The 14,029-nt window shown below is 40.7% G+C and overlaps 1 pseudogene; it reads left to right on the top strand.

Moving 5' to 3' along the window:
• The first annotated feature begins 9,449 nt into the window (after window positions 1-9,449).
• Window positions 9,450-10,024, top strand: LOC147341273 (ankyrin repeat domain-containing protein 26 pseudogene; annotated as a pseudogene).
• Window positions 10,025-14,029: the final 4,005 nt, after the last annotated feature.

Below are 14,029 nucleotides of genomic sequence, written 5' to 3'. Positions count from 1 at the left end.
AATGAAATTATGAGACATGCCATGTAGGGCCACCCAAGGAAGATGGGTCATGGTGGAGAGTTCTGACAAAATGTGGTCTACTGGAGAAGGGAATAGCAAACCATTTCAGTATTCTTACCTTGAGAATCCCATGAACAGCATGAAAAGGGAAAAATATATGACACTGAAAGATGAACTCCCCAGGTCAGTAAGTGTCCAATATGCTACTGGAGAAGAGCAGAGAAATTGCTCCAGAAGGAATGAAGAGATGGGGCCAAAGCGGAAACAATGCCCAGTTGTGGATGTGTCTGGTGGTGAAAGTAAAGTCTGATGCTGTAAAGAACAATATTGCATAGGAACTTGAAATGTTAGGTCCATGAATCAAGGTAAATTGGAAGTGGTCAAACAGGAGATGGCAGAGTGAACATTGACATTTTAGGAATCAGTGAACGAAAATGGACCAGAATCAGTTCAGTTCAGTTCAGTTCAGTCACTCAGCCGTGTCTGACTCTTTGCAACCCCATGAATTATGGAGGCAGCACGCCAGGCCTCCCTGTCCATCACCAACTCCTGGAGTGCACTCAGACTCACATCCATCGAGTCAGTGATGCCATCCAGCCATCTCATCCTCTTTCATCCTCTTCTCCTCCTGCCCCCAATCCCTCCCAGTATCAGGGTCTTTTCCAGTGAGTCAACTCTTCGCATGAGGTGGCCAAAGGATTGAAGTTTCAGCTTTAGCATCATTCCTTCCAAAGAAATCCCAGGGCTGATCTCCTTCAGAATAGACTGGTTGGATCTCCTTGCAGTCCAAGGGACTCTCAAGAGTCTTCTCCAACACCACAGTTCAAAAGCATCAATTCTTTGGCGCTCAGCCTTCTTCACAGTCCAAGTCTCACATCCATACATGACCACTGGAAAAACCATAGCCTTGACTAGATCAACCTTTGTTGGCAAAGTAATGTCTCTGATTTTCAATATGCTATCTAGGTTGGCCATAACTTCTCTTCCAAGGAGTAAGCGTCTTTTAATTTCATGGCTGCAGTCACCATCTGCAGTGACTTTGGAGCCCAAAAAACCAAAGTCTGACACTGTTTCCACTGTTTCCCCATCTATTTCCCATGAAGTGATGGGACCAGATGCCATGATCTTAGTTTTCTGAATGTTGAGCTTTAAGTCAACTTTTTCCCTCTCCACTTTCACTTTCATCAAGAGGCTTTTTAGTTTCTCTTCACTTTCTGCCATAAGGGTGGTTTCATCTGCATATCTGAGGTTACTGATATTTCCCCTGGCAATCATGATTCCAGCTTGTGTTTCTTCCAGTCCAGCGTTTCTCATGATGTACTCTGCATATAAGTTAAATAAGCAGAGTGACAATATACAGCCTTGACGTATTCCTTTTCCTATTTGGAACCAGTCTGTTGTTCCATGTCCAGTTCTAACTGTTGCTTCCTGACCTGCATACAGATTTCTCAAGAGGCAGGTCAGGTGGTCTGGTATTCCCATCTCTTTCAGAATTTCCCACAGTTTATTGTGATCCACACAGTCAAAAGCTTTGGCATAGTCAATAAAACAGAAATAGATGTTTTTTTCTGGAACTCTCTTGCTTTTTCCAGGGTCCATCAGATGTTGGCTGGTTCCTCTGCCTTTTCTAAAACCAGCTTGAACATCAGGAAGTTCACGGTTAACGTATTGCTGAAGCCTGGCTTGGAGAATTTTGAGCATTAGATAGCCATTATATCTACTACTGTGGGCAAGAATCCCTTTGAAGAAATGGGTCCCTTTTGAACGAAATCCCTTTGAACAAAAGAGTCTGAAATGCAGTACTTGGGTGTGATCTCAAAAACGACAGAATGATCTCTGTTTGTTTCCAAGGCAAACCATTCAATACCACAGTAATCCAAGTCTATGTCCCAACCAGTAATGCCAAAGAAGCTTAAGTTGAACAGTTCTATGAAGACCTACAACACCTTCTAGAAATAACACCCAAAAAAGATATCCTTTTCATCATAGGGGACTGGAATGCAAAAGTAAGTAAGTCAAGAGATACCTGGAGTAACAGACAAATTTGGCCTTGGAGTACAGAATGAGGCAGGGCAAAGGCTAATAGAGTTTTGCCAAGAGAACACACTGGTCATAGCAAACACACTCTTCCACATCACAAGAGATGTCCATGTCTTTGCATGGACATCCCAGATGGTCAATACCGAAATCAGATTGATTATATTCTTTGTAGCCAAAGATGGAGAAGCTCTATACAGTCAGGACAAACAAGACTGGGAACTGACTGTGGCTCAGATAATGAACTTTTTATTGCCAAATTCAGACTTAAACTGAAGAAAGTGGGGAAAACCACTAGACCATCTTTGCATGAAATGTTCCCTTGGTATCTCTAATTTTCTTGAAGAGATCTCTAGTCTTTCCCATTCTGTTGTTTTCCTCTATTTCTTTGCACTGATCGCTGAGGAAGGCTTTCTTATCTCTTCTTGCTATTCTTTGGAACTCTGCACTCAGATGCTTATATCTTTCCTTTTCTCCTTTTCTTTTTGCTTCTCTTCTTTTCACAGCTATTTGTAAGGCCTCCTCAGACAGCCATTTTGCTTTTTTACATTTCTTTTCCATGGGGATGGTCTTGATTCCTGTCTCCTGTACAATGTCAAGAACCTCAGTCCATAGTTCATCAGACACTCTATCTATCAGATCTAGTCCCTTAAGTCTATTCCTCACTTTCACTGTATAATCATAAGGGATTTGATTTAGGTCATACCTGAATGATCTAGTGGTTTTCCCTAGTTTCTTCAATTTAAGTCTGAATTTGGCACTCAGGAGTTCATGATCTGAGCCACAGTCAGCTCCTGGTCTTGTTTTTGTTGACTGTATAGAGCTTCCATCTTTCAGGTATGACTTAAATCAAATCCCTTATGATTATACAGTGAAAGTGAGAAATAGATTCAAGGGATTAGATCTGATAGAGTACCTCAAGAACTATGGACGGAGGTTCATAATATTGTACAGGAGGCTGTGATCAAAACCAATCACAAGAAAAAGATATGCAAAAAGGCAAAATGGTTGTCTGAGGAGGCCTTAGAAATAGCTGTGAAAAGAAGAGAAGCAAACAGCAAAGGAGAAAAGGAAAGATATACCTATTTGAATGCAGATTTCCAAAGAATAGCAAGGAGAGATAAGAAAGCCTTCCTCAGTGGTCAATGCAAAGAAAGAGGAAAATAATAGAATGGGAAAGACTAGAGATCTCTTCAAGAAAATTAGAGATACCAAGGGAACTTTTTATGCAAGGATGGTCAAAATAAAGGACATAAATGGTATGGACCATACAGAAGCAGAGGACATTAAGAGGTGGCAAGAATACACAGAAGAACTGTAGAAAAAAGATCTTCACGGCCCAGATAACCATGATGGTGCGATCACTCACCTAGACCCAGACATCCTGAAGTGCGAAGTCAAGTGGGCCTTAGGAGGCATCACTATGAACAAAGCTAGTGGAGGTGGTGCAATTCCAGTTGAGCTTTTTCAAATCCTGATACTGTGAAAGTGCTGCACTCAATATGCCAGCAAATTTGGAAATCTCAGCAGTGGCCACGGGACTGGAAAAGGTCAGTTTTGATTCTGATTACAAAGAAAGGCCATGCCAAACAATGTTCACACTACTGCACAATTGCACTCATCTCACATGCTAGCAAAGTAATGATCAACATTCTCCAAAAGAGGTTTCAACAGTACGTGAACTGAGAACTTCCAGATGTTCAAGCTGGATTTGTGAAAGGCAGAGGAACCAGGGACCAAATTGCCAACATCCATTGGATCATTGAAAAAGCAAGAGAGTTCCAGAAAAACATCTACTTCTGCTTCATTGACTATGCCAAAGCCTTGACTGTGTGGATCACAACAATCTATGGAAAATTCTTCAAGAGCTGGGAATACCAGAGCACCTTACCTGCCTCCTGAGAAATCTGTATGCAGGTCAAGAAGTAACAGTTAGAACCAGACATGGAACAATGGACTGGTATGTCAAGGCTGTATATTGTCACCATGCTTATTTAACTGCTATGAAGAGTACATCATGTGAAATGCTGGCCTGGATAAAGCACAAGCCGGAATTAAAATTGCTGGGAGAAATACCAGTAATCTCTGATATGCAAATGACACCACCCTTATGGCAGAAAGCAAAGAACTAAAGAGCCTCTTGATGAAAGTGAAAGAGGAGAGTGTAAAAGCTAGCTTAAGACTCAACATTCAGAAAACTAAGATCATGGAATCAGGTCCCATCACTTCATGGCAAATAGATGGGGAAACAGTAAAAACATTGACAGACTCTATTTTCTTGGACTCAAAAACCACTGCAGATGGGGACTGCAACCATGAAGTTAAAAGATGCTTGCTCATTGGAAGAAAACCTATGACCAACCTAGACAGCATATTGAAAAGCAGAGACATTACTTTACAGTCAAAGGTCTGTCTAGTCAAAGCTATGAGTTTTCCAGTCATCATGTATGGATGTCAGAGTTGGACCATAAAGAAGGCTGAGCAATGAAGAATTGATGCTTTTGAACTGTGGTGTTGGAGAAGACTCGAGAGTCCCTTGGAGTGCAAGCAGATCAAACCAGTCTATCACAAAGGAAATCAACCCTGAATATTCAGTGGAAGGACTGATGCTGAAACTGAAGCTCCAATACTTTGGCCATGTGATGTGAAGAACTGACTCATTGGAAAAGACCCTGATGATGGGAAAGATTGAAGGTGGGAGGAGAAGGGGCCAACTGAGGATGAGATGGTTGGATGGCATCACTGACTCGATGGATTGAGTTTGAAGAGACTCCAGGAGTTGGTGATGGACAGGGAGGCCTGGTGTGCTGTAGTCCATGGGTTTGCAAAGAGTTGGACAGGCCTGAGCAACTGTACTGACTGAAATATAAAGAAGAGATAGGAAAAGCCAAAAGTTTAGCAGACTGCTGTGATGAGAGGTGATCAAAATGTATATATTTTGTGTACCTCATATTTCCATAATGTAGTTCCACAATGATCTTTGCTATCTTTTAGAAGAAGACCTATGCTTATCTCAATTTCTTCCTCAACTATTGGGATGGCAAACATATGACATATATATTGCCACTCCCCACTCCCACTTTCACAGCAGGCAGTGGTAGTCCATCTTGGCATCTTTGTCACTGAATTTGGAGTAATTGCATAACCTTTTGCAGTCCAGCTCTATACACAGCTGTGTAAATAGATGACATGGGTCACCTGAGATGAAAGCCATTTGTCTTTCTTTTTTTCTCCTTGAGGGGTGATATTGTTTCTTAGTCAAGGATCAGTGGTGTTAATGAGTAGAAACTCTTTCATGCTAGCTTTAGAAGGGGAAATTTATTATAAGACTATGACAACCAATATTACAGCTATCTGGTCTATGAAATACAGTGATTGAATTTGGAATCGGCAAGCAGAAACTAAGGTTGCTTTTCTTTTTCTCGGTGATCACATAGTGTCTCTCTTCTATGCTTCTCTCTATTTCCTTTGACTCTCATTTCAACTTTCTACCTAACTGCCTTCCCAGTCTGACTCTTCCTGTTATATTTTTTTAACTTTTGAAAAAACTTATTTATTTGGCTGTGCCAGGTCTTAGTTGCAGCATGTAGGATCTAGCTCCCTGATCAGGGATCGAACCTGGGCCGCCTGCATCACCACTGCGAAGTCTTAGCCACTGGACCACCAGGAAAGTCCTTCTTCCTGTTATTTAATTCAAGCATCTACATAGTTCTCTCACTAGAGTCTCTGTGTCTTCTACTAAAAATTTTCAAGAGACAAACTCTGACAGCCAATTAATTTGTGTTTCTAGGATGTCAGTTGTCTACTTTTGGTTCAATCAGGTTTAAGAGAGAGGACTCTTATTGTGTGAAGTACTGTCCTTCCCAGAGCCATGAACATGCCAAGTGAAAGCTGAAAAAGTTGGTCTTTGGTGGGCAAACTGACTATCTAATAATCTGTTTACTATATTCTCCTTTTTGTCTTCCTTGAGTGCAGTTGCCAGATGAAATACAGGAGTGGCGTGTACTCAGTTGCTCAGTCATGTCCAACTCTTACCACCTTATGGACTGTAGCCAGCTAGGCTCCTCTGTCCATGGAATTTTCCATGCAAGAATACTGGAGTGAGTTGCCCCTTCCTTATCCAGGGAATCTTCCTGACCCAGAGATTGAACCTGTCTTGGCAGGTGGATTCTTTACCCCCTGAGTCATCGGCGAAGCAAAATACAGGAGGCTCAATTATAGTTGAATTTCAGATCAACTGTGAATATTCTTTGACATATGTATGCCCCCCAAGTTATTCATTGTTAATGAGAAATTCAAACCCGAATGGACATCCTGTGTTTTAGTTGCTAAATTTAGCAACCTTGTCCCTGAGTCCTCTCTTGGACTCACCTCTTGGGCTGATGCAGCAAAATGTTTTCTAATAAATCATTGGGTGTTATCCATAGAGGGTGAGTAAAAATCCAAAAACTGAAATATACTCTTGACTAGCAGAGATTCAGTATGGCCATAGTAATAGTCCACATTTAGAATATTGCATGGTTTACTATTATTGGCTCTATTTTTGAAGACTTGGTTTTTCCTTCTAGATTGATTTTAGGACAGATTTTTTGGTGGAGTGGGTGGATTGTCTCTTCCAAAGAATAGAAGCTGTTGAGGGGCAGAGTCTGACTCGTGGTAATTTGATGTCACTCAGTGGAATGTTTGGAGCACTATGAGTATATCACGAATGCCCCAATTTCAAAAAATATATTGCCTGGAAGAGTTTCTTTTAAAGAAGTTGAAGAGACTATCATCTCTACTTTCTTGAGTTGGATTTGTTTAGGGTTTGGGGAACTACCCATTCCTCTTCAATAATCAAATCAAAACCAAAGTACTAATTACAAGGGACTGATTTATTCATGAATTGTTGGCCAATACCCAATAACCCAACATACAGTGCTTTTAAGAGGTAGATTGTGGATGCAGCTTAGACTTGTGACTTAAGAAGGAGACTTCTGACTTTCCACTCAAATTATAATCCTGAGACCAACCTACATATTCATGTGCAGAAGGAAAGACAAGAGAGGAGAGGGAAAGAGAGAGAGATGACTAGAGTTTTAAATCAGGATTCAGTCCACTTACCCAATCAGAAAAATGGATGTGAACCCCAGGACTGCATCACATGCCAAGGTGGTAAAAAGAGCATTGTTCTTGTTCAATTGCTCAGTCGTGTCCAGCTCTTTGCAAACCCTTGGACTGCAGCACGCCAGGCTTCCCTATCCTTCACCATCTCTTAGTGCTTGCTCAAACTCATGTCCATTAAGTCAGTGATGCCATCCAACCATCTCATCCTCTGTCATCCCCTTCTCCTCTTGCCTTCAATCTTTCCCAGCATTAGGGTCTTTTCAAATGAGTCCGTTCTTTGCATCAGGTGGCCAAAGTATTGGAGCTTCAGCTCCAGCATCAGCCCTTCCAGTGAATACTCACTGTTGATTTCTTTTAGGATTGACTGGTTTGATATCCTTTCAGTCCAAGGGATTCTCAAGAGTCTTCTCCAACACCACAGTTCAAAAACATCAGTTCTTTCACGCTCAGCTTTCTTTATGGTCCAACTCTCACATCCATACATGACTACTGGATAAACCATAGCTTTGACTAGACAGACCTTTGCTGGCATAGCATAAACAAAGAGAGAATAGCAAACACAATCACCTTTCAAAATAATGACCTTACACACTCATGATGTGTGGCCTGTTTAACTCTGTACAATCAGATTAGTCACTCCTTTTCCTGTGGGGATGGGGTATGAAAGGACACTTCCTCCCTAACACTCCCCTATTATTTTTTCCATTATTTGATCTTAGTTATTTTTAATGCTACAGCAGACTTCACCAAGTATATTAGTTCTGAGGGCTGCCATGATAAAGTACTGCAAGCTGGTTGGCTGGAACATCAGTTGTTTACTTTTTTTAATTCTTGGTGGCATCACGTGGGATCTTAGGTCCCCAGCCAGGGATCTAACCTGCATCTGAACCACTGGTCCAGCAGGGAAATCACTGAGACATCACAGATTTATTCTCTCACAGTTCCAGAGGCTAGATGTCTGAGATGGGGGTGTCAGTAGGGCCATGCCCTCCTCTGAAGGCACTAAGGATGGATACTTCCCAGCCCTCTCTCCTCAATTCTGATAGCTCCCTAGCCCGGGGTGGCACAGCTCTCACCTTCACAAGGCATTCTCTCTGTTTTCTTGTCTGGGTCCAACTTTACACTTTTTATAACAGCACCAGTAATATTGGATCAGGGGCCCACTCTAGTATGATGGGTCCTCATCTGACGCCTGCAGTGACCCTGTTTCCAAGTGTTACATTCTGGGGATTAGGAATTTGGGGGAGGGGCATAGTTCAACACCTAATGCCAAGGTTTTCCAGTGCTTGTAATCCACGCATCCCTTACAGTGTCTCCAGAATTTGTTTCTTCTCTTATTATGAGTACTTCTTACAAAAGTGTTTCAGTGTGGATGTTTGTGTGGCAGACCTTCTGAGGCCTTATATGCCTGAATAAAACTTAATCTATATTATTTGTGCTACAGCAGAAGTGTACAACAAAATATGAGCTTTAGAGAGAGAAACTAAACCACAAAATCTGGCATATATAGAGGACCCATGGGATGTTATGGTCACAAAAAATATTTTTTTCCCTCCAGTCCAACATCTAGTACCTAGTTAATGAACAGGGGAGGGGTTTTTTGGGAAGCTGCCTACAACATAAAAGTGGTTGAAAGCTCTAGAACACCATAAATCTGTATCAGACTTGCATGATTTCTTGCATATAACAGTAATTTAAAAAGAAAAGTAGCTTGAATTAGTGTTTAGTAGCCAAGACTGGTTTTCTGACAATCCATGAGTCTAGCAATTAGTATACGGCTCTTGAAATAGCTTACCCCACACCATTTAAATTTTTTAAGTGACTTGCAGTATGTTCTTTTTTTCCTGTAAGTAACCTCAAGAGATCAGCATAGAAAACTTAATTTTTTCTGCTGGGGCTCTCACTGCCCAGAGAAAGACGGGACTGGGAGCCTGGGTGGCTTGGGACCTCTGGTAGCGGCAGCTACAGAAATCTGATGATGCAGATCACCATAGCAGTTGTGAGACAATTTCAATAACTGGCTGATACCCTAAAAATGCACTTTACTTTGGAAGCTTCACTGGAGGCCATGTCACGTTATCGTGCTACCTTACAAGATGAGGTACAAGACTGAAAGAAGAAGTTGCGTCAACTCACAAGTCAGATTGATGATCTTACAGCGGAGCTGGAAATCTTCAAAATGTCTGCACCTGAATGCAAAAAATTAAGTTCTTCGACAGGAATTATTATCTATGAAAATACAAGCAGCATCTCAAGGAAACTTAGAGCAGTTATGAGAGAAGAATAATACTTCAATAAGAAGTCAGATGGAACTCAGAGTTAAAGACTTGGAATCTGAACTCTCCAAGGTGAAAATATTTCAAGAAGGTTCTAATACAGGAGAGTTGGAAAAATATAAGCCACTCTACCTAGTAAGAGCTAGAATTTAGAAAGTCATTGGCAAACAAACTAGACAAGACTAATGAGAGGCTAGCAGAGATCAGCAGCAAACTTGTGGTGGAGAAACAGCAGAACAGACCTTGAATCAGCACTCCTTACCACGAGGCCAGTCCTGGAGCCCATTTGTGTTCGAAATATCAATAGTAGTTTAGTGTTCAATAGAAATATTACTCCAAGAGCAAATGTAGTGTTTTCTATCTCAATTCTATGCCCTTCAAATAACAGCATGGAGACTTACTTGACCAAGATGCAGTGGGAGCTGCAAAAGAATATTACTAGAGAACTAGAAAAACCTGCTGCTGAATTTGAATCTGGTTCCTAAAGACTGTCTCCTCTAGGACCTACAGATGAGTCAAATCTATATCAGGACCTACTTTTGAAAATATCAGAAGAATATGTGCAGATTTTGAAGAAAAAAATATATGATCTGAAAGATAAATAGTAAACGTCTCCCTACTGCACTGTTTTCATGACATTTTAGTTGTTTCCCATTAAACATGATGAGAAAATCTTAAAAAAAAAAAAGAAGCCTTTATTTTTGACAATTTCACTTTGTCTTCACTGTTTGTTCAGTGAAACCAAAGTTTATAAAAAAGACTTGTTTACACAACAGTGATATAGTCCTTTTTTGAACAAATATCAAGAGTTGACTACCTTCATACCTTCATTGTTACTAATTTACAATATCTTCCATTAGTCCTTTGGTACTTAAGAATTTTATTTCATTTTGCTGTGGATACTTTTTGTTTATACAAACATGTGGAAATTTAAGGTAAGTACTTCAGTCACATTCTTTTTTTTTTAATTGAAGTATACTTGATTTACAACTTTGTATTAGTTTCAGGTGTTCAGCAAATTCACTTATATATTTAATATATATATTTTCAGATTGTTTTCCATTGTTGGCTCTTATAAGATATTGGATATAATTCCTTGTGCTCTACTGTAACCCTTATAATATCTATTTTATATATAGTAGTTTATTAATCCCAAACTCCTAATTCCTCCCCCTTTTCCTTTCCCCTTGGTAACCATAAATTTTTTTGAATATCTGTGAGTCTGTGTCTGTTTGTAAATAAGTTCATCTGTATCAGTTTTTAGATTCCCCATATAGGTGACATCATACAATATTGTCTTCTTCTTTCTTAGTTCACTTAGTATGATAACCTGTAGGTCCGTCCATGTTGTTCAGATAGCATTATTTCATTCTTTCCTATACCAGATTAATATTCCATTTAATATATATATAGCACTTCTTCTTAAGCCAGTCATCTGTTGATAGGCACTTGGATTGTTTCCATATCTTAGCTATTGTAAATAGTGCCGTTATGAACACGGGTGTCAGTCACGTTCTATTGATCTGATGCACAGCCACACAATTGGACATTTTTACTTATTTATTTGACTATGCCTGGTCTCAGTTGTGGCATGTGGGATCTTTGTTGCATGTGCAGGATCTTCAGTTGTGGCATGTGAACTCTTAGTTGCCATGTGTGGGGTCTAGTTCCCCAACCAGGGATCAAACCCAAGGTCCCTGCATTGTGAGTGCAGAGTCTTAGCCACTGGACTACCCGGGGAGTCCCACAATTGGGACATTGATTTTCTTATTTTGCAAACTGGCAGAGAAGGTATAGATATGATAGATAGAGTCCATTCAGTCTTTTCAGGACTAATTATTCTAGCCATTCATTAGCATAAGGAGAAGGCAATGGCACCCCACTCCAGTGTTCTTGCCTGGAGAATCCCAGGGACAGAGGAGCCTAATGGGCTGCCGTCTATGGGGTTGCACAGAGTTGGACACGACTGAAGTGACTTTGCAGCAGCAGCAGCAGCACCATTAGCATAAGCCTTTCTTTGTTCTTTTGCTCTTTGTGATTACCTGCCTTTTCGTAAAAAAAAAAAATTAAATTGTAGTATAGTTGTTTTGCAATGTGTTAATTACTGTTGCATGAAAGTGATTCAGTTTTACATATATATATGTATATATATATATGCATTCTTTTTTAATACATTCTTTTCCTTTATGGTTTACCATAGGTTGGAAAGATAAACCCATTTGAATGCAGAGTTCCAAAGAATAGCAAGGAGAGATAAGAAATTTTTCCTCAGTGATCAATGCAAAGAAATAGAGGAAAACAATAGAATGGGAAAGACTAGAGATCTCTTCAAGAAAATTAGAGATACCAAGGGAACATTTCATGCAAAGATGGGCTCAATAAAGGACAGAAATGGTAGAGACCTAACAGAAGCAGAAGATATTAAGAAGAGGTGGCAAGAATACACAGAAGAACTGTACAAAAAAGATCTTCATGACCAAGATAATCACGATGGTGTGATCACTCACCTAGAGCCAGACATCCTGGAATGTGAAGTCAAGGGGGCTTAGAAAGCATCACTATGAACAAAGCTGGTGGAGGTGATGGAATTCCAGTTGAGCTCTTTCAAATCCTGAAAGATGATGCTGTGAAAGTGCTGGACTCAATATGCCAGCAAATTTGGAAAACTCAGCAGTGGCCACATGACTGGAAAAGGTCAGTTTTCATTCCAATCCCAAAGAAAGGCAATGCCAAAGAATGCTCAAACTACCACATAATTAAACTCATCTCATACGCTAGTAACTAATGCTCAAAATTCTCCAAGCCAGGCTTCAGCAATACGTGAACCGTGAACTTCCAGATGTTCAAGCTGGTTTTAGGAAAGGCAGAGGAACCAGAGATCAAATTGCCAACATCCGCTGGATCATCGAAAAACCAAGAGAGTTCCAGAAAAAACATCTCTTTCTGCTTTATTGACTATGCCAAAGCCTTTGACTGTGTGGATCACAATAAACTGTGGAAAATTCTGAAAGAGATGGGAATACCAGACCACTTGACCTGCCTCTTGAGAAATTTGTATGCAGGTCAGGAAGCAACAGTTAGAACTGGACATGGAACAACAGACTGGCTCCAAATAGGAAAAGCAGTACGTCAAGGCTGTATATTGTCACCCTGCTTATTGAACTTATATGCAGAGTTCAGTTCAATTCAGTTCAGTCGCTCAGTCATGTCCAACTCTTTGCGACCCCATGAATCACAGCACGCCAGGCCTCCCTGTCCATCACCAACTCCTGGAGTTCACTCATACTCATTTCCATCGAGTTAGTGATGCCATCCAGCCATCTCATCCTCTGTCATCCCCTTCTCTTCCTGCCCCAATCCCTCCCAGCATCAGAGTCTTTTCCAGTGAGTCAACTCTTTGCATGAGGTGGCCAAAGTACAGGAGTTTCAGCTTTAGCATCATATGCAGAGTACATCATGAGAAACGCTAGGCTGGAGGAAGCACAAGCTGGAATCAAGATTGCTGGGAGAAATATCAATAACCTCAGATATGTAGATGACATCACCCTTATGGCAGAAAGTGAAGAAGAACTAAAAAGCCTCTTGATGAAAGTGAAAGAGCAGAGTGGAAAAGTTGGCTTAAATCTCAACATTCAGAAAACTAAGATTATGGCATCTGGTCCCGACACCTCATGGCAAATAGATGGGGAAACAGTGGAAACAGTGTCAGACTTCATGTTTCTGGGCTCCAAAAATCACTGCAGATGGTGATTGCAGCCATGAAATTAAAAGACGCTTGCTCCTTGGAAGGAAAGTTATGACCAACCTAGACAGCATATTAAAAAGCAGAGACATTACTTTGCCAACAAAGGTCCGTCTAGTCAAGGCTATGGTTTTTCCAGTGGTCATGTGTGGATGTGAGAGTTGGACTATAAAGAAAGCTGAGCGCCAAAGAATTGATGCTTTTGAACTGTAGTGTTGGAGAAGACTCTTAAGAATCCCTTGGACTGCAAGGAGATCCAACCAGTACATCCTAAAGGTGATCAGTCCTGGGTGTTCATTGGTAGGGCTCATGCTGAAGCTGAAACTCAAGTACTTGGGCCACCTGATGTGAAGAGCTGACTCATTTGAAAAGACCCCGATGCTGGGAAAGATTGAGGGCAGGAGGAGAAGGAGATGACAGAGGATGAAATGGTTGGATGGCATCACCGACTCAATGGACATGAGTTTGGGTTGACTCTGGGAGTTGGTGATGGACAGGGAGGCCTGGTGCTGCAGTTCATGGGGTTGCAAAGAGTCAGACAAGCCTGAGTGACTGAAGTGAACTGAATTGGATATAGTTTTCTGTGCTATATATTTGAGACCTTGTTATTTATCCATTCTATATATGAAAGCTTGCATCTGCTAACCCCCACCCCTCAATCCCTTCTTGCTTGGCTACCACCAATCTGTTCTCCATATCCATCAGTCTGTTTCATAGATAGGCTTGTTTGTTTCATATTTTAGACTCTACATATAAGTGATATCATATGGTATTTGCCTTTCTCTTTCTTATTATTTTCACTTAGTGTGATAATCTCTAGTTGCATCCATGTTGCTGAAAATGACATTATTTCCTTCTTTTTATGACT

The sequence above is a fragment of the Bos grunniens genome, chromosome X (genome assembly GCF_055505025.1).
Source record: "Bos grunniens cultivar Pamir isolate PY7600 chromosome X, Bosgru_T2T1.0, whole genome shotgun sequence".
Lineage (NCBI taxonomy): Eukaryota > Metazoa > Chordata > Mammalia > Artiodactyla > Bovidae > Bos > Bos grunniens.
This window is presented reverse-complemented; position numbering and strand designations above follow the sequence as displayed.